General features: G+C 47.0%; 1 protein-coding gene across 12 annotated transcripts in view; it reads left to right on the top strand.

The window, feature by feature from the left end:
- Nucleotides 1–24,650, top strand: part of CUL1 (cullin 1) — a 121,207-nt gene that overhangs the window by 2,574 nt on the left and 93,983 nt on the right. For 2 of the 12 annotated variants that reach the window (XM_077269118.1, XM_077269120.1), the window contains exon 1: nt 16,536–16,676. The exons of 4 other annotated variants lie outside the window; for them this stretch is intronic. The gene's annotated coding sequence lies outside the window, so the exon portion shown is untranslated. Of the gene's footprint in view, nt 1–16,535; nt 16,798–24,650 lie in introns of those variants that run through there. 6 more of the 12 variants (XM_077269119.1, XM_077269121.1, XM_077269126.1 and 3 more) reach the window with 5 other exon arrangements.

The raw sequence follows: 24,650 nt of genomic DNA, 5'->3' as shown, positions 1-24,650 counted from the left end.
TTTAAATGTGCAGACTAATTTTTATAAAGACTTTTTACCATGCTTGGTTTTTAGATGAGTATCAAAAGAATAATAGTCACTCAGTTTAGAAACCTATTAGCATAGCCGCCACACCAAAATACTAGATGTGCTCATATATAGATAAGGGTATCAACACCAGAGATAAGATAGTCCGTATATACAGACAACTGGTGGCATAAATGCCAGCAAAAAATACCCAGAACACATGGTCTAATCAAAACTTGATGGCGTAATCACCAAAAATAGTCCATAAATATAAACAGTTAGTGATAATTTCTCAAATATGGACTATTTACTCTCATCTTTAACTTGTAAAGGAACAAAATAGTACTCGCTCCATTTATAAACCAATTGGACCCGGAAGCACCAATACTGCTTCCGGTGCGCGCCTGGAAACGTCATACAGACTGCGTTGAATTCAATGCGCATGCCCCTGTTTCTGTATGCGCAGAACTATACTGCGCAGATACAAATGGTGCCACGCTCCAGTACATGTATCGGTAGACTCAGTGAACAGATGTAAATCTACTGTACCGATATGCCGCACACTGTGCAGAGGGGCAAGTCTGGCAACCGAATATATAACATAGAAAACGACCGGGCATACAGAGATAATAACCAGTATAAAAGGGGCATAGCAGTACTGTAGTTAATAAAAATGTCCAGGTAGCGCAAACATATGGAACTTAACGCACACAAAATGCACTAACTCAATAAATCTTATTGAGAGAAAACATACCGTTCCAATATATCACTACAACAATCTTCTCAAATCCATACAGCCAGAACCGCGTTTAGCAGAGTCGACCTATATGGTCCCAAATCATATAATAGAAGGAATCACCCCATACCGGGTGATACGGCAGTCAATCAAGTCAGTCTGTACGGACCAATATGACATTAGCAAGCCATTATTCTGTGCGGAGTTACCAGATTTAGATAAAACACCCAAAATTGAGTTGCTCATTCAGCCCCCCAGGACTGACGGACTCCAACAGATAGATCCATCTGGTCTCCCTCTGAATAATCTTTTTGTCCCAGTTTCCCCGTCTCTCAGACTGAGGGACAGTCTCGATTGCTCCAAATGAAATGGAGCTAAGATCACCGGCGTGAACCTCATTGACATGACGTGCCACAGGGGTATCACGCCGATGGATGATATCTCCTATGTGCTCACCAATTCTTATTTTAAATTGTCTTTTAGTTTTACCTACATAGTTGAGGGGACAGGTACACGTGCACAAATAAACAACCCCTATAGTTTTACAATTGGCGAAAGACCTATTGTAAAACGTTCTGCCTGTGACAGCACTGGTAAAACTTCTGCCAGGTTTGATAAATTTGCAAAACTTACATGAGCCACACCTGAATGTTCCCTGTTCTCGGTAGTCGAGCCAGGTACCTCTTGGTTTTGGTGAACTAAAGTGGCTATGTGAGACAAAATCACGAACGGATCTCCCTTTTCTAAAGGTGACAGAGGGTCGGGGTGAAATCAAGCTGCCAATGTCTGGGTCTGCTCTGAGTACACCCCAGAATCTTTTTAAAATCCCCATGACCTTGTGATTTTGGTCATCATATGTTCCAATCAGCCGTGTGATTTGGTTCCCCTCATCACGGACCCTGGGTATAAGAAGTTCGGATCGGTTACACCCAGCCGCTTGCCTACAACCCTCATCAATGATCTGTGATGGATAGCCTCGATCCTTAAATCTTTTCTTGAGGTTGTTAGCCTTGGATTCAAAGTCCCTTAGGGACGAGCAATTTCTCCTGAGCCTTAGAAATTGTCCGTTAGGGATCCCTTTTCTAAGGCTCAGGGGGTGGTGACTTTCCCAGCGTAGTAAGCTGTTTGATGCTGTAGGTTTACGGAAGATTGAAGTCCCCAGGTGTCCATCCGGACATCTTGATAAAAATAAATCCAGGAAAGGAATTTTTTCTCCCCCTACCTCACACGTAAGTCCGAGGCCCAGATCATTACCATTAAGATGTAACACAAAGTTTTTAGACGAGGGGGCATCTCCAGACCACAGGACGAGGATGTCGTCAATGTAGCGCCCCCAGAATACAATTCTGGGGCACCATGCGACATCATCGTCCGGAAAGAACAGTATCCTCCCACCAGCCCAGGAGCAGATTAGCATAAGTGGGGGCACATGGGCTCCCCATAGCTGTGCCCCTGAGCTGGTGGTAGAATTTGCCGTTGAAAAGGAAGTAGTTGTGTTCAAGAATGAACCGCAGTAGTTCAATCACCAGATTATTATGTGCACGAAGATGAGTACCTCTAGTTTTTAAGAAATATTCTACTGCTTGAATTCCATTATTGTGGGGAATGCTACTGTACAATGATTCTACATCAATTGATGCAATAATGGTGTCGGAATCGATTCGTATGTCCTCAAGCTTATTCAATAAATCAGTCGTGTCCCTTAGGTACGACGGCAATGCCATGACGAATGGACATAAGATATGGTCAAGATAAACACTGACATTTTGACAAAGTGCATCGATACCAGACACTATGGGGCAACCCTTGAGAGGAGTAACAACCTAATGAATCTTTGGAAGTGAGTAAAAAGTAGCAATCATGGGAGATTTCGGGAACATAAACTCAAACTCATTTTTTGATATCAAAAGGCCATCTAGAGCTTCCATCAAAATGCCCATCAGTTTCTCAGAGTAAACCGCAGTAGGGTCACTCTTCAGGACCTCATATGCTGTGAGGTCAGATAGAATCGATTCAAGTAAAAAAGGCAGCACACTGCAGCGCTAAGACACGCAAACATGAAACATGAAAACTGAACTGCAATACTGCACTAGAAATATGAAAAATGAGAGCGTTTAGCGCATAAAAATGGCCAATTTTATGTGTACCTGATAGCCCCTTTACGGCATCTCTCGTATATCAGGTCCTACGCTTGCCTACCTCGCTGAGAATAAACGTCTCCATGTGAATGGGTACCTGTGAAAACCTCTTCCTAGACTCATATTCTCTCTCTCTGTGGAGGGGTACTGGACCTGCTGCGATTAAAACACCTGGGCTAGGAGGCGGAGTGCTCAGTCAGAAGGCTAAATAATATATTTGAAAAAACTGACCGTCACATCCATACATAGACTAAGTGTGAACAGGTGCTGAACCCAGAGTAACCAACTCATATATAGTCAAGTAAAAAAGGCAGCACACTGCAGCGCTAAGACATGCAAACATGAAACATGAAAACTGAACTGCAATACTGCACTAGAAATATGAAAAATGAGAGCGTTTAGCGCATAAAAATGGCCAATTTTTTTCAAATATATTATTTAGCCTTCTGACTGAGCACTCCACCTCCTAGACCAGGTGTTTTAATCGCAGCAGGTCCAGTACCCCTCCACAGAGAGAGAGAATATGAGTCTAGGAAGAGGTTCTCACAGGTACCCATTCACATGGAGACGTTTATTCTCAGCGAGGTAGGCAAGCGTAGGACCTGATATACGAGAGATGCCGTAAAGGGGCTATCAGGTACACATAAAATTGGCCATTTTTATGCGCTAAACGCTCTCATTTTTCATATTTCTAGTGCAGTATTGCAGTTCAGTTTTCATGTTTGCATGTCTTAGCGCTGCAGTGTGCTGCCTTATTTGCTTGACTATATGAGTTGGTTACTCTAGGTTCAGCACCTGTTCACACTTAGTCTATGTATGGATGTGACGGTCAGTTTTTTCAAACAAAAAAAAAGATAGAATGGATTGGCATAATGTCACATATTGATCAGTATCGAGGATAACCACATTTCCCCCCTTGTCGGACTGTTTAATAATGATGTTGGCATTCTTTGCAAGGGAGTTGAGGGCTTCCATTTCAGTAGACGCAAGATTTGGATCAATGCACCTCTTCCTTGGATTAATCTTTCATCTCCTCCATGACCAATTTGGAGAAGATGTCAATATTCCTATAGTCACCTGATGGAGGCATCCGGGTACTCTTATTTTTGAGCTCAGAGAAAGGGCCTTCTCCCACACCCCTAGCACCTTCCTCATATAGCTCTGCCAGAAGATTCAGATCCGACAATGAGTCAGGGGAAATGCCCAACTGCGCACACTTGATCGCATCATTATTAATGAAGAACTTTCTCCATTTGAGTTTCCTCAAAAAGAGATCAATGTCCTTGGCCCAGGAGAAACAATCAAATCTCATAGTAGGCACAAACGACATGCCTGAGGCTAGAACGGAATTTTCGGCTGAGGATAGAGTATAAGAGGAGAGGTTAATAATGTGTTCCTTATCACTAGTGAAGCTTATCTTTTTTTGACTCGTTTGTGCTCTTGTTCTCATAGGATATGGCAAAAGCTCCCTGTTCTCTAAAAAAGAGGATGAAGAGGAAGCTTGTGATGCGGGTACCCCATCTGCACCGTGTGTCACCCCACCTGCGTTTTTTTGATTTCGTCTTCCCCTGTAACCATTTTCTTGCCATCTTCTAGTGTGTCCTCTCCCAGGGTTACCCCCACCTCTATAGTTGTTTTTGGGTCGTGCACCTAGGGGTCTGGATTCTGTATCAGACACCTCGATATCGGAAGATGAAATATCTCCTGGGGGGTTAGCTTACCAGAACAGTACGGTGGCAAACACCGCTTCTGATTGGCAGTAAAGTCATCACCATCGGTTAGACAGCCAGACAGCCACGGTTCCCACGCTGTGAAACGACAGCGTGAGCCTGCAGCTGTGACTGGAGGCATAAAGTTTACCTCCAGTCACTGGCGTGGGCTGATGGGACTACAGCTCCTATGAGCCTACGCCTGCTGCTGCTAATAACAGCAAGAGCAGGAGCGACTGATGGGAGTATTCATCAGCCAGCGCCTGTGTTCTAAATAAATAATTTAAAAATGTTTGATTTGTATTTTTGATAACCAGTCAGGAAAAACTGACAGCTGGGGGCTGCAACTCTCAGCTGTTCGCGTTAGCAAGGTTGGTTATCAAGAATAGAGGGGTCCCCACGCTGTTTTTTTTTTTTTTAATTTAAAAAAAAAAACTACGTGATGTCCTCCCCCTCAATTTTTGACAGCCAGCCTTGCTAAAACACATAGCCAGAATAAAGTCCTTTAATTGAAAGAATGACAGACTCCTTTAATGATTCTAAAGTAAACCATACTTGCGTCATAGCCCATTTCACTGAAGCCATCGTCTCCTATAATAAAACAAAAATAAAAAACAACAATATCCCTCACCTGTCGTTCTGTCCCATGATGTAATCCATATCTGGGGATAAACAGTTTTCACCCTGGACAGTGCCACGATGTGACCGTCCAGGCTGAGAACCACTGGTGAATGAGCTGCTGTGTGTGCAGCATCAGTGACTAACGGTGACGTAATTTAGGTTACCATCGGTCACTGAGGCTGCGTTTCCAGCTGAGTCTCTAAACTGTGATGACCTTGGTGAAATCCGGAGGTAAAAATTATACCTCAGATCACAGCTGCAGGCTAATGCTGCCATTTGACAGCGTGAGAACTGCGGCTGTCTGACCGGCGGTAATGATTTTACCGCTGATTTGAAGTACAGGGTGGGCCATTTATATGGATACACCTAAATAAAATGGGAATGGTTGGTGATATTAACTTCCTGTTTGTGGCACATTAGTATATGGGAGGGGGGAAACTTTTCAAGATGGGTGGTGACCATGGCGGCCATTTTGAAGTCATCGATTTTGGATTCAACTTTATTTTTTCCAATGGGAAGAGGGTCATGTGACACATCAAACTTGAGAATTTCACAAGAAAAACAATGGTGTCCATTGTGTTGGATCCAAAATGGCCGACTTCAAAATGGCCGCCATGGACATCACCCATCTTGAAAAGTTTCCCCCTCCCATATACTAATGTGCCACAAACAGGAAGTTGATATCACCAACCATTCCCATTTTATTTAGGTGTATCCATGTAAATGGCCCACCCTGTAGTGTTTGCTGCGCTGTCATGCACATGGGGGCCGAACCCGAACAGTAACATGGAGTTCCTGGTGAAGTCCGTGCTCGAATAGTAGGTGTTCGGTACAGACGTCGAAGTGTACTATTCGGGATCCCCCATCTCTACCAAGCCGTTTTTGTTAGAATTCTGTCTTTAAAAATGTTTTAAATAAGTTTGCAAGTTATGCAGAAATTGTGAGTTTTGGTGTAATGCCAGGTCGTTCTTAGCCAGAAGGAAGAGGAGTGTACGGCAGCCCACAAATGACAAATTCATCATATTTGTGACCGATGTACTGGAGTACTCTTCTTCTGGTGGGACACGGCAGCTGGCAGATTTGCCAAATTCATTTAACTCTTAATTTGGTGCATTTTACTACTGTGCGCTCGTCCTCAAGACTGGTACAAAATGTCAGTCCTGCTTAAAGGAGCCTATACCTGTTTTGGTTAGGATCTCCTTGGACAAGAATGGCTTTTTTTTTTATAGTTAAAGGGCTATTCCAATATTAACACGTTATCGCCTATTCGCTGGCTCTACTACACTGTTACACTAGGTTGTCATTGGATTCTGTGCCACTAGAGCAGTGGACAGAGCATCTTGTGCATATTGACCAATGCTAGTAGTGAACTGTCAGAAATTCAGTACTGTGTACGCTGCAATCATTGACTGACTCCGCTCAGCAGAATAGTGTGAAGTGGTCTTTTACTGGAAAGGAAAGACTAGGCGCGAGATAAGGACAAAAAAACCAAACTTGTACAGATGTGTAGACATGCCCATAGCTTTCCAATTTGGGAAAGGATATACTTTGCAAGGGGGCAACAATTAGCAGTAAGTATAAAAATCAAAACCGAATACTCAGGCAGCAGGAATAAAATAAGAGCTGAACCTGTCCACGTCTGTGCCCGTATTTCTAAAAACCTTGGCAGATAGATCTGGTTGTTTGTTTTTCTTTGTAACAACACAAGGGAGATTTTTTGGTGTCTTTGAATTCTGCTGTGACCCCTATATACCACTTTCACAAAAGTGGACCCTCAAATGTTTCCTGTAATGTGAACGAACAAAATCCTATGGTTGTTGCCCTCCCCAGGTCCAGCTCTCTGCTATTCCTGTGTCGGTATCTGCAGTCTATCACTGAGCGACACAAGCTTCTGAGGCTCAGTGATTGGCTGCAGTGGTGAGTCGGCGCTGCTCCTGGGGATGGGGAGTACTAGCTATCTGATTTTGTGATTTTACATTACAGGGAATGTGTGGGTATGCTTTTCTAAAACTGGAAAACTCCTGTAATTCCATGGTACTGCTCTGGGATAGAATATTGGGTCTTATGTCGGTGCTGGATCAGTCACTTGATGGAAGGCAGAGGCATTTAATTTTCATGTGGTTACGTGGACAACTGAATTACGGGACCCTAATTGCATAAAAACTGGGCGAACTTACTCCTAAAATGGGAGACTTCTTGGTCATGCTTAGATCTGTCATCATAATCCAGAGTATTTTATACTGGTTCATTGATATTCTGCAGACAGTGCCAGCCCTTCAGTTCATTAATTTGGGCAATCACCATTGTGTACATAAGCCTGTGCGCCGGCGACAGGTTTCATCTACTTATGTCTGTCTTATGGGGAGCTATATTTGGCTCTTATGAGAACACTTTGTATCACTTATATAAACTGATCCTGTTCATTGAGTCTTTAAAAAGTTACTACTGTTTGTACAGTTTATAGTAGTCGGATAACCTCTGAAAGGTGACGCAAGGATTTCAGCCGGTCTACTTGACGTGCTTCTTGGGTAATAGATGACGGAACCACACTTGGGGGTTAGAGCTGGCCATAAATATAACGGGGCAGACACATGCCTAAATCCCACAATTGGTCTTTTTTGCTTAAAGTTCACTCCCTTCACAACTAATCACAATGGGAGTGCCCTATATATTGAACCCATAAGTATTATGGGAGAAGTGTACCATTGGATAGTCAATAAATCACTGTATTTGTAACGATTAGTGATGAGCGAGTGTACTCGTTGCTCTGGTTTTCCCGAGCACGCTCGGGTGACCTCCAAGTATTTGTTAGTGCTTGGATATTTAGTTTTCATAGCCTCTGCAGCATGATTTACAGCTACTAGCTAGTTTGATTACATGTGGAGATTCCCTAGCAACCAGGAACCCCCACATGTACTCAGCCTGGCTAGTAGCTGTAAATAATTCAGCTGTCGTGATGAAATCTAAATCTCCGAACACTAACAAATACTCAGAGGTCACCCGAGCGTGCTCAGGAAAACCCGAGCAACGAGTACACTCGCTCATCACTAGTAACCATAATTCAATAATGATCCCAAACATTTTTTGGTACTAAAATAAATAATTTTAATAATATAGTAATTTAAAAAAATATTAAAACATTACAATGAAAATAACAGAAAAGGTGCTGAATTCAATTGAAAATGGGGACCATTTTGCCATGGAATGAACACTAAGCAGCGGCCAAAACGTTAATAATTGATTTTCAGAACATACCGTAGTAAGGTGATACACTGAATTTCATTCAGTTGTATATAATCTATGTGAAGGCTTCAAACAAATGTCTGCCTATAATAAGAATGACCACTTCACAATAAGTTATTGTATAGTCACCTATATGTTAAAAGTGAGGTATTCGTAATGGGATGATAATGTGCACATTGCTAAATGAACAACTGCCTGCCTAGCCTAGTAATTGCTATCTATACCCATGACTAAATATCACTTGAATAAAGCATAAAGCAGTAAAGTATATTACCTATATGGCCGCATGTTAATCTCCTGGCATCCCTCGCCCCGACGCGCGTTTCACTGTGCTTCTTCGGGATGCGTCACGTGGCATGTGCTGCAGGAGCATCCACTTTTCCATCTGAAGAATCCTGTACATAGAGAAGAAAAGGCAGCAAAAACAGAGAAAGATCAGAGCAGTATATATTTTTCTTGAGGTTTCTCCCTGAGGCTGCAGACTCTTCCTCGTCTTCTGCTGTGATCTCGGACTCTACCACCCAAGAGTAATGGAATCCAGCTCAAGATAATCCTGACCGGCACTTACTTTTTGATTTATTCTTTTATTGATAGTCCAGATGTCAATTCCATATTTTCGCACTCTGCTCTGTCTGTTGGATTTACAGTCGGCATCAGTGAATAAGAGGCAGTGCATAGGGAAAGTAAGCAGCTGGTAGATGGACTGGTCTCTGGTCTCAATGGCACGTGGTCTCCAGACCAAAGCTCTGAGAACTTCCTACTGCTTGCAGCATCCCTAGCGCCTCTTCTGATGAGTAGGCTGCTGTGACGTCATTACGTTGTGGCGTAACGCTGCCGCGACGTCATGTGTGTTACGCCACAACGTAATGACGTCACAGCAGCCTACTCATCAGAAGAGGTGCCAGGGATGTCACAGGTAGTAGGATGGTTACAGAGCTCCAGTCTGACTGCCATGGACTACTGACATAGAAAATAAGGAGGAATGCTTATAACAGAGGACATGGCTGGGATCTATAAGTATTTGGGACCTCAAATGATTTTACATTTATGATGTTCTAATCCATCAGTGTGATTTTGGGAATGCCCCTTGTCTGCTTCAATAGTTTTAAGTTGATATTTTATTTGGCAAAAAACAGAAATGTGCTTGTCACCATAGACTGTAGTAAGTGTCCTATCCATGAGACACACAGAACATGTGAAGCTGAGACTTCTGAATGACGCCAAACTGTTTATTGGCCTGTGCTGTTCTTTATTAGAAGATGCAACCATTTAGATATTAACGTTTAGTGCTTTGTGTGTTTAATGGCCAAATAGATAAATACACTGTAAAGATCCTGTAATCTCGTTTACCTGGCTCTCCTCTGGGCCAAGTAATCGGTTATATCAGTTTGGAAAAGCCTAAAGAAACATGGCCTAAACTGAAATTGTAATATAAAATGTGACTATCATTGAGAATTGGTGCTCTTATAAATGAACAATTTGATGCTTTCCCGGCACTTGCCATATATGTATCTCGTAATGGGATCGGTGTTCCTGCATTATGGTGTACAGTTACATCATGTTCATCATGCGGGTACAAGCAGAGGTGTATCTAGGGTTTCTGGCACTCGGGGCAAGAATTCAGCTTGGAGTTTGGCGCCCCCCCTTCCCCGAGCACATATGGGATTTGCACACTTAGGCTACTTTCACACTAGCGTCGGGAACAACCCGTCGCTGCGCGTCGGGCCGACGTTCCCGACGCTAGTGTGGTCTCCGCCGCACAACGGGGGCAGCGGATGCATATTTTCCACGCATCCGCTGCCCCATTGTGAGGTGCGGGGATGTGCGGGGAGGTGGGGGCGGAGTTCCGACTGCGCATGCGCAGTCGGAAAAAGCGGACCGTCGGGAGCAAAAAACGTTACATGTAGCGTTTTGTTTTCCCGACGGACCGCTACCATACGCCCAAACGCCGCCAAACGCATTCACCGTTTGGAAATGCGTCGCAAATGCGTCGCAAATGCGTCGCTAATGTTACTCTATGACGAAACAACGTATCCAGCAAAAACTTTTGCTGGATGCGGCGTTTCGCAAAAACGACGCATTTGCGACGTATTGCAGTTAACGCTAGTGTGAAAGTAGCCTTAGGCTACTTTCACACTAGCGTCGGGAACAACCCGTCGCTGCGCGTCGGGCCGACGTTCCCGACGCTAGTGTGGTCTCCGCCGCACAACGGGGGCAGCGGATGCATATTTTCCACGCATCCGCTGCCCCATTGTGAGGTGCGGGGATGTGCGGGGAGGTGGGGGCGGAGTTCCGACTGCGCATGCGCAGTCGGAAAAAGCGGACCGTCGGGAGCAAAAAACGTTACATGTAGCGTTTTGTTTTCCCGACGGACCGCTACCATACGCCCAAACGCCGCCAAACGCATTCACCGTTTGGAAATGCGTCGCAAATGCGTCGCAAATGCGTCGCTAATGTTACTCTATGACGAAACAACGTATCCAGCAAAAACTTTTGCTGGATGCGGCGTTTCGCAAAAACGACGCATTTGCGACGTATTGCAGTTAACGCTAGTGTGAAAGTAGCCTAAGGCTACTTTCACACTAGCGTCGGGAACAACCCGTCGCTGCGCGTCGGGCCGACGTTCCCGACGCTAGTGTGGTCTCCGCCGCACAACGGGGGCAGCGGATGCATATTTTCCACGCATCCGCTGCCCCATTGTGAGGTGCGGGGATGTGCGGGGAGGTGGGGGCGGAGTTCCGACTGCGCATGCGCAGTCGGAAAAAGCGGACCGTCGGGAGCAAAAAACGTTACATGTAGCGTTTTGTTTTCCCGACGGACCGCTACCATACGCCCAAACGCCGCCAAACGCATTCACCGTTTGGAAATGCGTCGCAAATGCGTCGCAAATGCGTCGCTAATGTTACTCTATGACGAAACAACGTATCCAGCAAAAACTTTTGCTGGATGCGGCGTTTCGCAAAAACGACGCATTTGCGACGTATTGCAGTTAACGCTAGTGTGAAAGTAGCCTCAGTCATGTACCCACGAGCCGGTCTCCCTAATGCTCTCAATGGTCAGTGAAAAACTGAGAGAAGCAGAAGAGAAGCTCGTTGTCACAGGACCTCAAGTATGAACGTTGCATATGAATGAAGTGTCCATGTGACGACTGCTAGAACCTGCAGAGCTGAATCCTGACATTGCAGGCTTCTGAATTCTCACAACTAATGCACTGCACACTTTTAGGATTCTCCCTTGCCGGTGGCAAGAGTAGATGGTCATGCTAGAACAAGCATGCGATTTGTATACTTGTGGCCACATTCCGACTAGACGTGTCTGACCTCGCTCAGTTTATTTTCATTGAGTGAGGCCACACGTCTAGTCAGCACATGACTGCATGTATGTAAATTGCCAGCATGAGAGAATCCTGACAGAGTGCAGGGTGCACTGTGAGAACTCAGAAGTCTGCGGTCACATAGAATGACTGCAGACTAGTGATGAGCGAGGGTGACCTCTGAGTATTTATGACTGCTCGGAGATTACGTTTTCATCTCCTCAGCAGCATGATTTACAGCTACTAGCCAGCCTGATTACATGTGGGGATTCCCTAGCAACCAGGCAACCCCCACATGTACTCAGCCTGGCTAATAGCTGTAAATCATTCAGCTGCCGTGATGAAAACTAAATCTCCGAACACTAACAAATACTCGGAGGTCATCCGAGCAATGAGTACACTCTCTCATCACTACTGCAGACTCATCACAAACCTGGACATCCCCTTTAATGCTCCTAACCTAAAAACATGAGAATTAGTCAGTATCACAAATAACATTTACATCCAGGTACCGTATAGATGTCGTCATCTCTGGAGTCATTCTCCTTCTTTTCTTCATCTTGTCCAGACCCCATGATGAGTTTTCTCATCCACAGCTCGTCTCTGCGGACTTCCAGCTTCTCTGTTCTTATGCAGCAAACCTCCATATGATGCCCTTAAAGACAGAAGTGTCGTTATAATGCTCCTGAATAAAAATATCTGCCCTACACTGAGTCCCTGAATAAATAATTGCCCCTCACTGTATTGTCTGCACAAAATATAACCCCCACTATCCCTCTCATGGTACATGCTCTCCACACTGACCTTTCCATGCTGGGACCCCTCTTGACACTGTGTGCTCCCTAAAGGGCCCAGTCTCTACACTGTACCCTCTCAACGCCCATACTAATCACTCTATTCTGTGCCCCCCCATACTGCTTCCTTATACTAATCATCTCCCTCCTCATACTGTCTCCTTACACTAATCCCCTCCCTCCTCATACTGTCTCCTCACACTATTCCCCTTCCCCCTCATACTGTCTCCTTACACTATTCCCCTCACGCCTCATACTGTTTCCTAACACTATTCCCCTTCCTTCTCATTCTCTCTTCATATATTTACCCCTTCACTCTATACTGCCTACTCACACATACCCCCAGCTCCACATATGGTGTCTGCACACATCCAATCACCGTGACTGCCCTTACTGTCCACATACATTTTCCCATCGCTACTCAATGTGTCCACATACATTCCCCCATTCACTTCCCATACTGTCTGCACCCATCCCCCGTCCATGACCCCTATTCCCCTGTACTCTTTCCTCATACATGCCCTGCATCTCGCCCTTTGCTCCTCATTTTGTCTCCTCATAGCCCCCCACACATGAAATCCTCCATCCTCACTCCACACACATTAAATCCCCCCGTGCACTTAATCTTCAGTGTCTTCAGCTCCACTGGAGCACTTACCACCAATGAACCTTTCTGCAGGGCGGGCGAGTGACGTCTGATTACATTTATTACTTGTACACTTGTGACATGTCAATTTTGTGTCACTATTCACTCTGTGTGTCTACATTGATTCAGTGCATCCTGCCTACCTTGGAGTACATTTTCATTTTTTCCTGGTGTTTATATCCTATTTACGCCTTTTGTTTACAGCTTCTGATGATCACACTATTGATATATGGAGATGTATATGTATTGATCCTGATGACTTTATTTATTACCAGAATATTACACATTGTTGTTATACATCTTCTTATATGTATTGATCTTGACTACTTTATATTTTGGTATATACCAATATATTTATTACCAGAATCACTACGTTTTGTTTATAAACTCTGCCGCTGGTGGTCTCATGTATTGATTCTGTGCTGTGTAATTTGTCCTCATGTGGTACTGTGCTGTACTATTACTATACTTAACCTTCATTTTTTGTATGTGCGAGCGCCTCTGTTAGTTGTGCCACCATTTCACTTATTGTCCCAATAAAGGTGTTTTAATTTTCACTTCCTGCTCATTGTGCCTTGACCTACATTCGGCTTTTCTCCGTTTGTTCTACTTTGTCATACCGCTGCACATAGGGCGGAGTAAAACGCATCAATTGCAGGTACACTCGGATTTCTGTGCAGATGTTCGAAGTAAAATTTCATTAGATGCAGGTAAAAAACACATTTACTCCCCACAGGAATGTATCAATAGTTTTGTCAAAGCCAATTAACAGGAAATACAAATATCAAACACATATCGGCTTTATATAACATAACAAAAAGAAACAAAAACCACAGCGTCAAAAAGGTATGTAAAAAAAAAAAACGCAGATAACCTCTTAGGTGCTGAATGGCACGGAAAATTGTAGCCTCAAAAACTCACCGAATACTCATTGTGGGAACACAGCCGTGTGCGGAGTGTGGGCAGGGTGCCAGGGCCCTGTGCTCCGCTCCTCTCACATCAGAGAATGGGAGCACCGCTGCGGAGGAGACGGAGAAAGCTATGTCTCCATCTCCTCTGCTGCCGGCTGCTATCGCAGTGCCATGTTACCCATACACTTATATGGGTGCGTGTGATCCGAATCTCTGATGCAATCGCACCATGCCGAATCGGCATGAGAAAATAAAGGCAGATGTGAGCTGCATCATAGAGTAACACTGGGCCGAGTGCTAGCCAAGAAGTCACTGGATTGCACTCGTCCGGTTATATAGCAAGAGGGAGCGAGCCCTAAGACTATGTGCACACACCGCGTTGTTTGCAGCCTGCTCCCTTGGCAGTCAAAATGGGTTCTGGGGGCAGATTACATATGACTTGTCCACACTACATGCTAATAAAGTTTGTTTTATTCACAACGCTGGAAAAAACACAGCAGAACCGGTTTGCTTTCTTTGCAGCAGTTTTGCACTTTTTTATTGCTTTCTATTGGTTAAAAAAGCTGCAAAAATACAGTAAGAATTGAGATGCGGCAGATTTCTAACCCTGCGGTTCTGGCATTCAGTATGAGATTTGTGAAATGTTACTGTAAAAAGCAACTTCTTCTTTGCATGACAAACACTGAGAACCTGCTCTCGGGCCACGTTCACACTAAGTATTTGGTCCGGTTTTGATTAAATTAGGTTATTGGGTTTTTTTATTAGTTTTTGGCTCTCTGGTTTTTCTCTTTTTGGTATGTCCTGTTTTATATAAAGTTGCTGTTTTTGCTATTTCTGGATATTTGCCTTGGACACAACTTTGATAGTCATGTGCGGATCGCATGCATTGTTACTGCATATGCACAGCGGACGCACTACGGGCGCATGTGTGCTTTACCTGCAGATTTTCCACATCTAATTCTATAGGAAAGATCCACACCCAACCTTACTGAGCTCACAAGAGAAATTCACATTACAGATTTCACACACGGGCTGCAATTCAGTTTATGCGTTTTTGTGTTTTTTTTCAAGAGCACAGTGGACACAAGATTTCTAAAAATCGCACCCAATGTGCTTGAAGTACGAGCGCTGGTCAGGGGCTCTGCAAATAGCGCTTGCAGGCCATTCCAGAAAATTCTGCGTGCCCTAATGGTGCTCGACAGTATTGGCCAGCTGCGTACTGGGAAGAAACTGTACAGCTCATTGTGGGCACTTTTTTTGCCTGTTATATTATTTGAAAATTAAAAATGTATTGTGTAAGTAAGGGCTCCTGCAGAAGTGATGTATTGCTGGAATCAGGGTCTCTGCCCCTAGGTTGCTGTTCTTAGGTGGCTTAGTTAAACCATAAACTTGGCAGGCTGTGAATGTGATGTTACTGGTTCCCCACTCCTGGTCTCGGGCTTCCTGGAAATGTCACGGTGACAATGGAGCAAACTTCACTTCTTGCTGTGCCTGGGTGGACTTGGCTGCTGCAGCGATCACATGTTCATCCAGAGCGACTAGGAAGCAGCAGGGGCCGGTAAAGCTGTCACCTGCCCGTGATCAATAGGGCTCTGCCCGACGGGGCACTGTTATCCTTGTCAAACTACAGTGGCAGCACGCATGCGCACTCGCCATGTGACCGCCCACCGCAGCGCTTGGCTTTACCAGTTGCCCCATAGAGAATGAATGGGGACAGTCGAGCATGCGCACTGCCGCTCCATTCCACCGGGAATACGAGTATCCCATGTGGCGGCGGTTGGACCCCACTGATTAGAGATCAGCACATCAATTGGCAGGCCCCCAATGCAGCGGGAGCTCGGGGTCTCTCCTGAGTCCTAGGCCCGGCATGACGTCATTGTGTGACGTCTGACCCTCGCCGGCCCTGCTAATGGACGAGTGCCAGGGATGCCGGCGCCATGGGCTACCAGTCCTGTGTAGACTATAGCCGGACATCCCCTTCAGGAGGCTAGGAATCACCACTCCGAGCTGCTTTATTACTACTGTAGCCGCACAATCCCTTTAAGACCCGGCTATGGGTGACCCGACTCCCCAGGGCCTCTCCGGGTGACCCTGCCGTGTGAGGCGGAGCGCGGCCGGCGTCCTCACGCTGTGGCCACAGGCAGCAGAGACACTTGTTCCCTTACTGCGTAGTTTACCAGCCGCACTGCATGTCGGGTCCTCCGGAAGTGACTGGCGCTAGGCATTGTTCTGAGCCGCGCAGAGTGCACGCACTGCGTGCTGTTACTATGGTGTCTGGTTGTCTGGCTGGTCTGATTGGCGGTCATATGACTGAAGCCACGCCCGCGGCTGTGGCGTCGTTTAGCATCTCACATAACCAAACCACGTGTTTTCCGGGTCGTGTGCGTGACGTCATTATGTGCTCATTCGTTTGCGGCGGGGGAGAGGCGGGCAGTCAGAGCGGAAGTGCAGGAGTCCGTACTGCGGGCGCTGAGTGGCTGGGTGCAGAAGAGGGAGGGACTTCCGGCTGACTGTCCGGGCTCTGCCAGGGGCTTCTCTGCGCCTGCCGCCGAAAGACAGGTGAGGGGTGCGGGGAGCATGGCGACGTCCGGGGCGGGATTGTGCCGCTGTGGTGGCGGGGCAGCGGATGCCGTGCTCAGGCTCAAGTGTTCGGTGTGACCGGAGCCGGTATGTGGCTGAGGTGCGCAGCGTCTTCTTACCATTGTCACTGCCCATCCGCAGCCTCCCCGGGAAGTGTACAAGTGTGTACGGTGCCGGTCAGTGCGGCATTACATCAGCTGTCACACGGCCAGCAAGGGCCCCCACACAGGTGACAGTGGGCAGCCGCCCCCCCCTACAGGTGACAGTGGGCCGCCCCCCCCCCCCTACAGGTGACAGTGGGCCGCCCCCCCCCCCCTACAGGTGACAGTGAGCAGCCGCCCCCCCTACAGGTGACAGTGGGCAGCCGCCCCCCCCCCTACAGGTGACAGTGGGCAGCCGCCCCCCCCCTACAGGTGACAGTGGGCAGCCGCCCCCCCCCCTACAGGTGACAGTGGGCAGCCGCCCCCCCTACAGGTGACAGTGAGCAGCCGCCCCCCCCTACAGGTGACAGTGGGCAGCCGCCCCCCCCCTACAGGTGACAGTGGGCAGCCGCCCCCCCCTACAGGTGACAGTGGGCCGCCCCCCCCCCCCCTACAGGTGACAGTGGGCAGCCGCCCCCCCTACAGGTGACAGTGAGCAGCCGCCCCCCCCTACAGGTGACAGTGGGCAGCCGCCCCCCCCTACAGGTGACAGTGGGCAGCCGCCCCCCCTACAGGTGACAGTGAGCAGCCGCCCCCCCTTACAGGTGACAGTGAGCAGCCGCCCCCCCTTACAGGTGACAGTGAGCAGCCGCCCCCCCTTACAGGTGACAGTGAGCAGCCGCCCCCCCTTACAGGTGACAGTGAGCAGCCGCCCCCCCCCTACAGGTGACAGTGGGCAGCCGCCCCCCCCTGCAGGTGACAGTGGGCAGCCCCCCAGGTTTCCTCCTCTAGCAGACAGCGCTCCTGACACAGAGGGTCGGTGTACCCCTGGAGCAGCCCTCCACCAGTCCTTACAGGGCATTTGGGGGCTCGGAACATGTAGTTAGTCAGGGCAGCCCAGTTTGAGACTCTGGGGCCATCATTCTGGATTATTGCCACAGGGCATATATTGAATATTATTCTGTCTGATGACTTTTATCTTGGTGTGTGGTGTAAACCGAGGACTAGGACACCTGGCTTAGACATAAATGGGGGCCGTTACAGAGCAGTGTTCCTCCAGTGTTTGCTCTGCGAAGCCTGTGCTGATGATGACGGTAAGGTCAGTCTGAGGTGACCCTATAACTGGTGTAAGTCCCTCCCCGGGCTGACGGCTTCATAGTGATCTGCTCCAGTCGGGGTCATTAGATGCCGCTGGGTAGTGGGGTCCAGGGCGCTGTAATGCCCGCTCCTCATCTATGCTGTGATGGCCAGCAGTGATGTAAGGGAGGCTCTGGGTTCTATTAAAGCCAATTCATTGCATAAGGGAAAGTTTTGTAATCTGGCTTGTGGGTCACGTTCTCACTGAAAATATTTCTACTTGAAATGCCTGAATAGAAACAATTTCCATTCCTGCCCATTATATTACAGCACATAATGTAAGTAAAATCCTAGTACAGTGTCCACAAGGTAAAAGTATTAGAAATGTTTAAAATAAGCAGCTTCACCACACTGGAGCCCGTCTGTAGATGCAAACTCCACCACTGAGACATCACAGCATAGTGTTACACCGGGCCGTGTGATTACCATATTGTGACCTCACAGGACCATACATGGATGTATACAGACCGTGACATCACTGCTAATGGTGATGACACACAATTTTGTGACAATACAGTATAATAGATAAAAATGCTCCCCTGTATTATGCCATGAGACATAGCTTTGTAGTATTATTACCATAGGCTGCAATATCAACCGTCCTCCATTGCAGTATTTTCTGGAGTTTCTCTGCTTCGCTGAGCTCTACAGGTGCCATGAAAGGCATGAAAATAGCCAAATGTTGTATTATTGCTGGCTGTCACTTCATTGGTCCAGCGCAGTGTTTGCTGCTTTGTCAGAAGCCATGATGTCGTCATTCTTCTGTCACTGGACCGCTGAGGACTGTATTTAGCTGCAGTGCTCAGGTGACTCTTGTTTGGTGTATAGGTATACGCGCACCTGTGTCGTGGGACCGTAAAGCTGGGTCCAGATATGGCAGGTTTCCTTGATGGCTTACAGCAGGGGTGGAGAACCTGAGGCCTGTGGCCGTTAACGTCCCTCGATGACCTCTTATCCGGCCCCCGGGCAGATTTCTGGAGAACGCAGTGCTCGGGGCGCACATGTATTTCTTGTGGCTCTGTGAGCACGTGCACAGCGTTCACTACTGAAATCTGATGAGTGCAATGAAAGATCACATCTAGACACCAGTGCCAGCGTCAAAACTGTGGGCAGAGTTAGCGTGCAATTTGTATGGCCCCGTTCCCCGCAGGATGGTATAAATATCCAAATGGCCCTTGGCAGAAAGATTCCCCACCTCTGGTCTACAGTGTGCTGGCAGATCTTACTGCAAGTTTGTGTCAAATACTGTAATGATTGTCGGCACTTCTGGACCCAGCCAGAGACTGAAGCAGGTACAGGGGCCACACTTACTGGACCACTAGTTTTAGTTGAATTTGCTGAGTGAATACCATGGCCCAGCCTTGGATTGATTTCTTTTACATCCTCATGAATTAGATTGGACAAGCCTTTTATTCTGGGACTTAGTATTGATGACCTAGTGTTAGCATAGGCCTTTAAAGGAGTTCTCCCAGAATAGAATAAATAACTGAAGGAAATGTCAGTATAAATAAATTCCCAAGTACATTAAATTAACAAAAAGTTTTCTTTAGGGAGGTAAATCATTGTAGAATTAAAATGGCCGCATCTTGTTTCACTGAGGGAACCCTATCCTATAATGTTAATGGGATAGGTCCCTTTGAGCATGTGTAGTAGGAAGCCCCGTCCTCCTTCCTATGTAGGAAGATCTGCTCCACTGATGATACTGGAGATCCCTGGGGTACGAAGGTAAGACAAAGCTGCTCACACTGCCGTGGGCCCTGTCTTTCTGACTTGATACCAGGGGTACTGGAGTAAGACGAGGCTGCTCACACTGCCGTGGGCCCTGTCTCTCTGACTTGATACCAGGGGTACTGGAGTAAGACGAGGCTGCTCACACTGCCGTGGGCCCTGTCTCTCTGACTTGATACCAGGGGTACTGGAGTAAGACGAGGCTGCTCACACTGCCGTGGGCCCTGTCTTTCTGACTTGATACCAGGGGTACTGGAGTAAGACGAGGCTGCTCACACTGCCGTGGGCCCTGTCTTTCTGACTTGATACCAGGGGTACTGGAGTAAGACGAGGCTGCTCACACTGCCGTGGGCCCTGTCTTTCTGACTTGATACCAGGGGTACTGTAGTAAGACGAGGCTGCTCACAGTGCCGTGTGCCCTGTCTTTCTGACTGAAAGGGAACCTGTCACCTGAATTTGGCGGGACCGGTTTTGGGTCATATGGGCGGGGTTTTCGGGTGTTTGATTCACCCTTTCCTTACCCGCTGGCTGCATGCTGGCCGCAATATTGGATTGAAGTTCATTTTCTGTCCTCCGGAGTACACGCCTGCGCAAGGAAATATTGCCTTGCGCTGGCGTGTACTACGGAGGACACAGCATGAACTTCAATGCAATATTGCAGCCAGCGGGTAAGGAAAGGGTGAATCAAACACCCGAAAACCCCGCCCATATGACCCAAAACCGGTCCCGCCAAATTCAGGTGACAGGTTCCCTTTAATACCAGAGGTACTGGGGTAAGACGAGGCTGCTCACACTGCCGTGGGCCCTGTCTTTCTGACTTGATACCAGGGGTACTGGGGTAGGAAGAAGCTGCTCACACTGCTGTGCTTTATTTTTCTAACCGGATACTGGAGATATCAAGGGTGTTGGGGTAAGAAGCTGCTCATACTGCTATGTACCTGATATAGAAGGGTTCAGTCAGCAACAACATGTTCTGGGTACATGGTAAATAAAGTATGACCCTGGGTAATGGTGGGGGCTACATGAGTTACATTTGTTGTAAATGGTATAAAATATTGCTTTGTGTTTCAGTATATCAGATAAAAGTGACTTGCTCACAACATGTGTGCGGTTTCCTTTTTCTCCAAGTGCTTGTTAATTAAGGGCGTAACTTCACAATTTGGCCTCACTGGTGATTTGGCTACCTGAGTCTGGGTCAGAACGAAAACGGCTACGACCGTGCCCTGTCTTTCTGACTAACATTGTAAGTATCTCCAGGTCACAGCGGCGGAGCTTCCTACTGAACGTGCTCACAGGCATCTGTCCTAACATTCCAGGACAGGTTTCTGTCAGTGTAACAATACTATAGTGATTACCTCCTTAGACAAAGCAATTGTGATTTGCTTATTAGATGTATTTTGGAATTTATTTACAATATTCACTAAAGTTATTTTTTTTTTCTATTCCTGGGGAGCCACTTTAACCCCTCTCTGACATAATAATCTGTCCATGTGCCCTGGGCCTATTTGACCAGGGATGGATTATTACATCATCGTGATCGCACACGGGCCAGGTGACAGCTGACACCCGGCACTAAGAGCCAGGAGTGGTCAAGCCCGGCTCCCGGTGCTTTAACCCCCTGAATACTGCGATTGAATGCGATAGCATTCTGGGAGCCGGCAGAGGGATGACAGCCCCTCTGTCTTTGGATCAAAGACTCTGTGGCGTGACACGGGGTCCCAATCGTTGCCATGGTGACCCAATGTCATCATAACGACATCCGGGGAAAGTTGCTTGCTCATGATCAGTGCATGATTAGCAACTTTCTCTGTCAGCGCAGAGCTGACAATTTGCATATTACGGGGATGCCGCTGCATCCCCATACAATACAAACTATCGGCCTGCAAAAATGATAGTTTCAAAGTGGGACAAAGTTAAAAAAGTAAAAAAAAAGTAACAACATTTTTTTTTAAATAATTATAAAAATATTTAAGAAAAAATCATTAAGGCCATGTTCACACAGTGCGTTTTTTACTGCAGAACCGCAGCGGTTTTGCCGCTGCGGTTCCGCAGCTTTTTTCCATGCAGGGTACAGTACATTGTACCCTATGGAAAACAGGAACCGCTGTGCACATGATCCTGAATTTAAAAAAACAAAACGCGCTGAATAGCTGCGGGAAAAAAGGAGCATGTCACTTCTTTGTCCGAAACCGCAGCGGTTCTGCACCCATAGACCTCCATTGTGAGGTCAAACCCGCAGTAAAACCTGCAGATCAAAAATATATCTGCGGGTTTTATTGCGGTTTGTGGTGCAGAACCGCTGCAGCAGGAAGTGTGGGGAAGCGGGCGGAAGTGCGTGGCCGGAAGTGCGTGGGCGGAGTGTGGTCCTGTATCCCGAAGAGACTGTCATGGAGGCATACCGTCGCATGGGGATCGATGTCGGGCATCTGATTGATTTGGTGTGTGTGTGTGTGTGTGTGTGTCCCCATGCGACGCTAGTGCCTCCATTGTGCTAAGTCGCCGTATGGGACTACTACTCCCATCCGGTATTAGGATGGGAGAGTTGTCCCTGTGTCCGGCGACTTAGCACAGTTGTAAAGTTACACAAAACACACACAATACACATACATGACACACAGTACATACAACATATAACACAGAGTATATACTCACCAACAGCACACTTGTAGGCGAAGCCCTCTATCCTCCAGGAAAAAAACCCAAAATTAAAAAATCAAATTCATACTCCCTGTCCGCAGAATCCATAAAACGAGTGTCCCACGCCGATCCCCTGCTCTCCGGCGATACACTGCCAGGAGCGAAGCTCCTAGCAGTGTATCGCGTACTGTCCCGGAGTTCAATGGCTCCGGCGTCTCGGTTAACGGCAGTACAGCTGCGTTGAACTTTCCCACGCAGCACTGCCGTTAAGCGAGAGTGCCGGGGTCAATGACCGCCGGTTAACTCGCTCGCGCATGCGCAGTGACACACCGACAGGAACTATGGCTCCTGTCAGTGTGTTGCTGCAGCCGTGGAGAGCAGACATATCTCTGGATGTGTCTGTTCTCCATGGAAGATCTTCGTGGGACCCTCGATGGATTTCTGCGGACAGGGCCAGGGAGTATGAATTTGTTTTTTTATTTTGCCTCTCTTTCAGGTCGAGGGTCTTCAGGACGGATTGAGCGTTTAAGAAAATTTGGTCAAAAAGTGGGTGTCTTTATTTCATTAAAATATTTTTTTTCTAGTCTTTGTGTATTTTTTTTTTAACCCTTTCATTGGCTTAATAATGGATAGGCGTCTTATTGACGCCTCTCCATTATTAACCGGGCTTAATGCCACCTTACAATAGCAAGGTGGCATTAACCCCTCATTACCCCATATCCCACCGCTACAGGGAGTGGGAAGAGAGTGGCCAAGTGCCAGAATAGGCGCATCTTCCAGATGTGCCTCTTCTGGGGTGGCTGGGGGCAGATGTTTGTAGCCACGCGGGGGCCAATAACCATGGACCCTCTCCTGGCTATTTATATCTGCCCTCAGTCACTGGCTTTACCATTCTGGCGGAGAAAATTGCGCGGGAGCCCACGCCAATTTTTTCCGCCATTTAACCCTTTACTAGCATTAATAATGGATAGGCGTCTTATTGACGCCTCTCCATTATTAACCAGGATTAATGCCACCTTACAATAGCAAAAATACGTGCAACTTAAATACGTGGCACGTATATACGTGGCACTGAAACACGTGATACGTGGCACTGAAACACGTGATACGTGGCACTGAAACACGTGATACGTGGCACTGAAACACGTGACACGTGGCACTGAAACACGTGGCACTGAAACACGTGGCACTGAAACACGTGGCACTGAAACACGTGGCACTGAAACACAGGATGGAAGAAGAAAAGGGTTGGACAAGGAAATGACATCATTTATTTTTATTTTTTCCCCCACTGCAGTAAGCTTTATTTGTGTCAAACACAGACAATCTGCAGAGAAAACCGCATCAAAAACCGCATCAAAAACCGCATCAAAAACCGCATCAAAAACCGCACCAAAAACCGCACCAAAAACGCACCAAAAACGCACCAAAAAACGCACCTGCGTTTTCTGCCAAGAGCTGCGGTTTTAGTCCTGAAAAAAAAGGATTGAAATCAGGATCGTGTGAACATACCCTAAAAAAAACAAGGTATTGTGTGTGTGTGTATAAATATTTGTCTGAAAACAAATATAAAGAAAAGTACACATTTAGTAGTGCCATGTCCACAGCAATCAACCTATAAAACTGTCCCTCTAGTTAAACCCTATAGAGAAAGCTATTTAAAAAAACAATACTGTATCATCATACTGCCGAACAAAAAGTGGAATAAAATGCGATCAAAAAGACGAATCTAAATAAAAATGGTACAGCTGAAAGCATCCTCTTGTCCCACATAAAACACGCTGCCATACAGCTCCATCCTCAGAAAAATATATTATAGCTCTCAGAATAGAGCGATGCAAAAATAATAATTTTTTTCTATAAGTTTTTGTGTAAAAGCACCAAAACATTAACCCCTTTCTGCCATTGGGCGTACTATTCCGTCCATGTGGGGTGGGCCCTACTTCCCAAGGACGGAATAGTACGTCCAGAGCGATCGGCCGCACTCACGGGGGGAGCGCGGCCGGGTGTCAGCTGACTATCGCAGCTGACATCCGGCACCGCCCCCGGCACATTAACCCCCGACACACTGCGATCAAACATGATCGCAGTGTTCTGGCAGTGCAGGGAGGGGGCTCCCTGCATGCTTCCCTGAGAAGATCGGTACAAGGCGATGTGCTCACCTTGTACCGAGCGTCTCCTCCCTGCAGGCCCCGGATCCAAAATGGCCGCGGGGCTGCATCCGGGTCCTGCAGGGAGGTGGCTTCACAGCGCTTGCTCAGAGCAGGTGCCGGGAACCTCCCTGCTGTGCATGTCAGATCACTGATCTGAC

Source organism: Ranitomeya variabilis, chromosome 6 (genome assembly GCF_051348905.1).
Source record: "Ranitomeya variabilis isolate aRanVar5 chromosome 6, aRanVar5.hap1, whole genome shotgun sequence".
NCBI lineage: Eukaryota > Metazoa > Chordata > Amphibia > Anura > Dendrobatidae > Ranitomeya > Ranitomeya variabilis.
The sequence above is the reverse complement of the archived record's forward strand: the minus strand, read 5'-3'. Positions and strand labels throughout refer to the sequence as shown.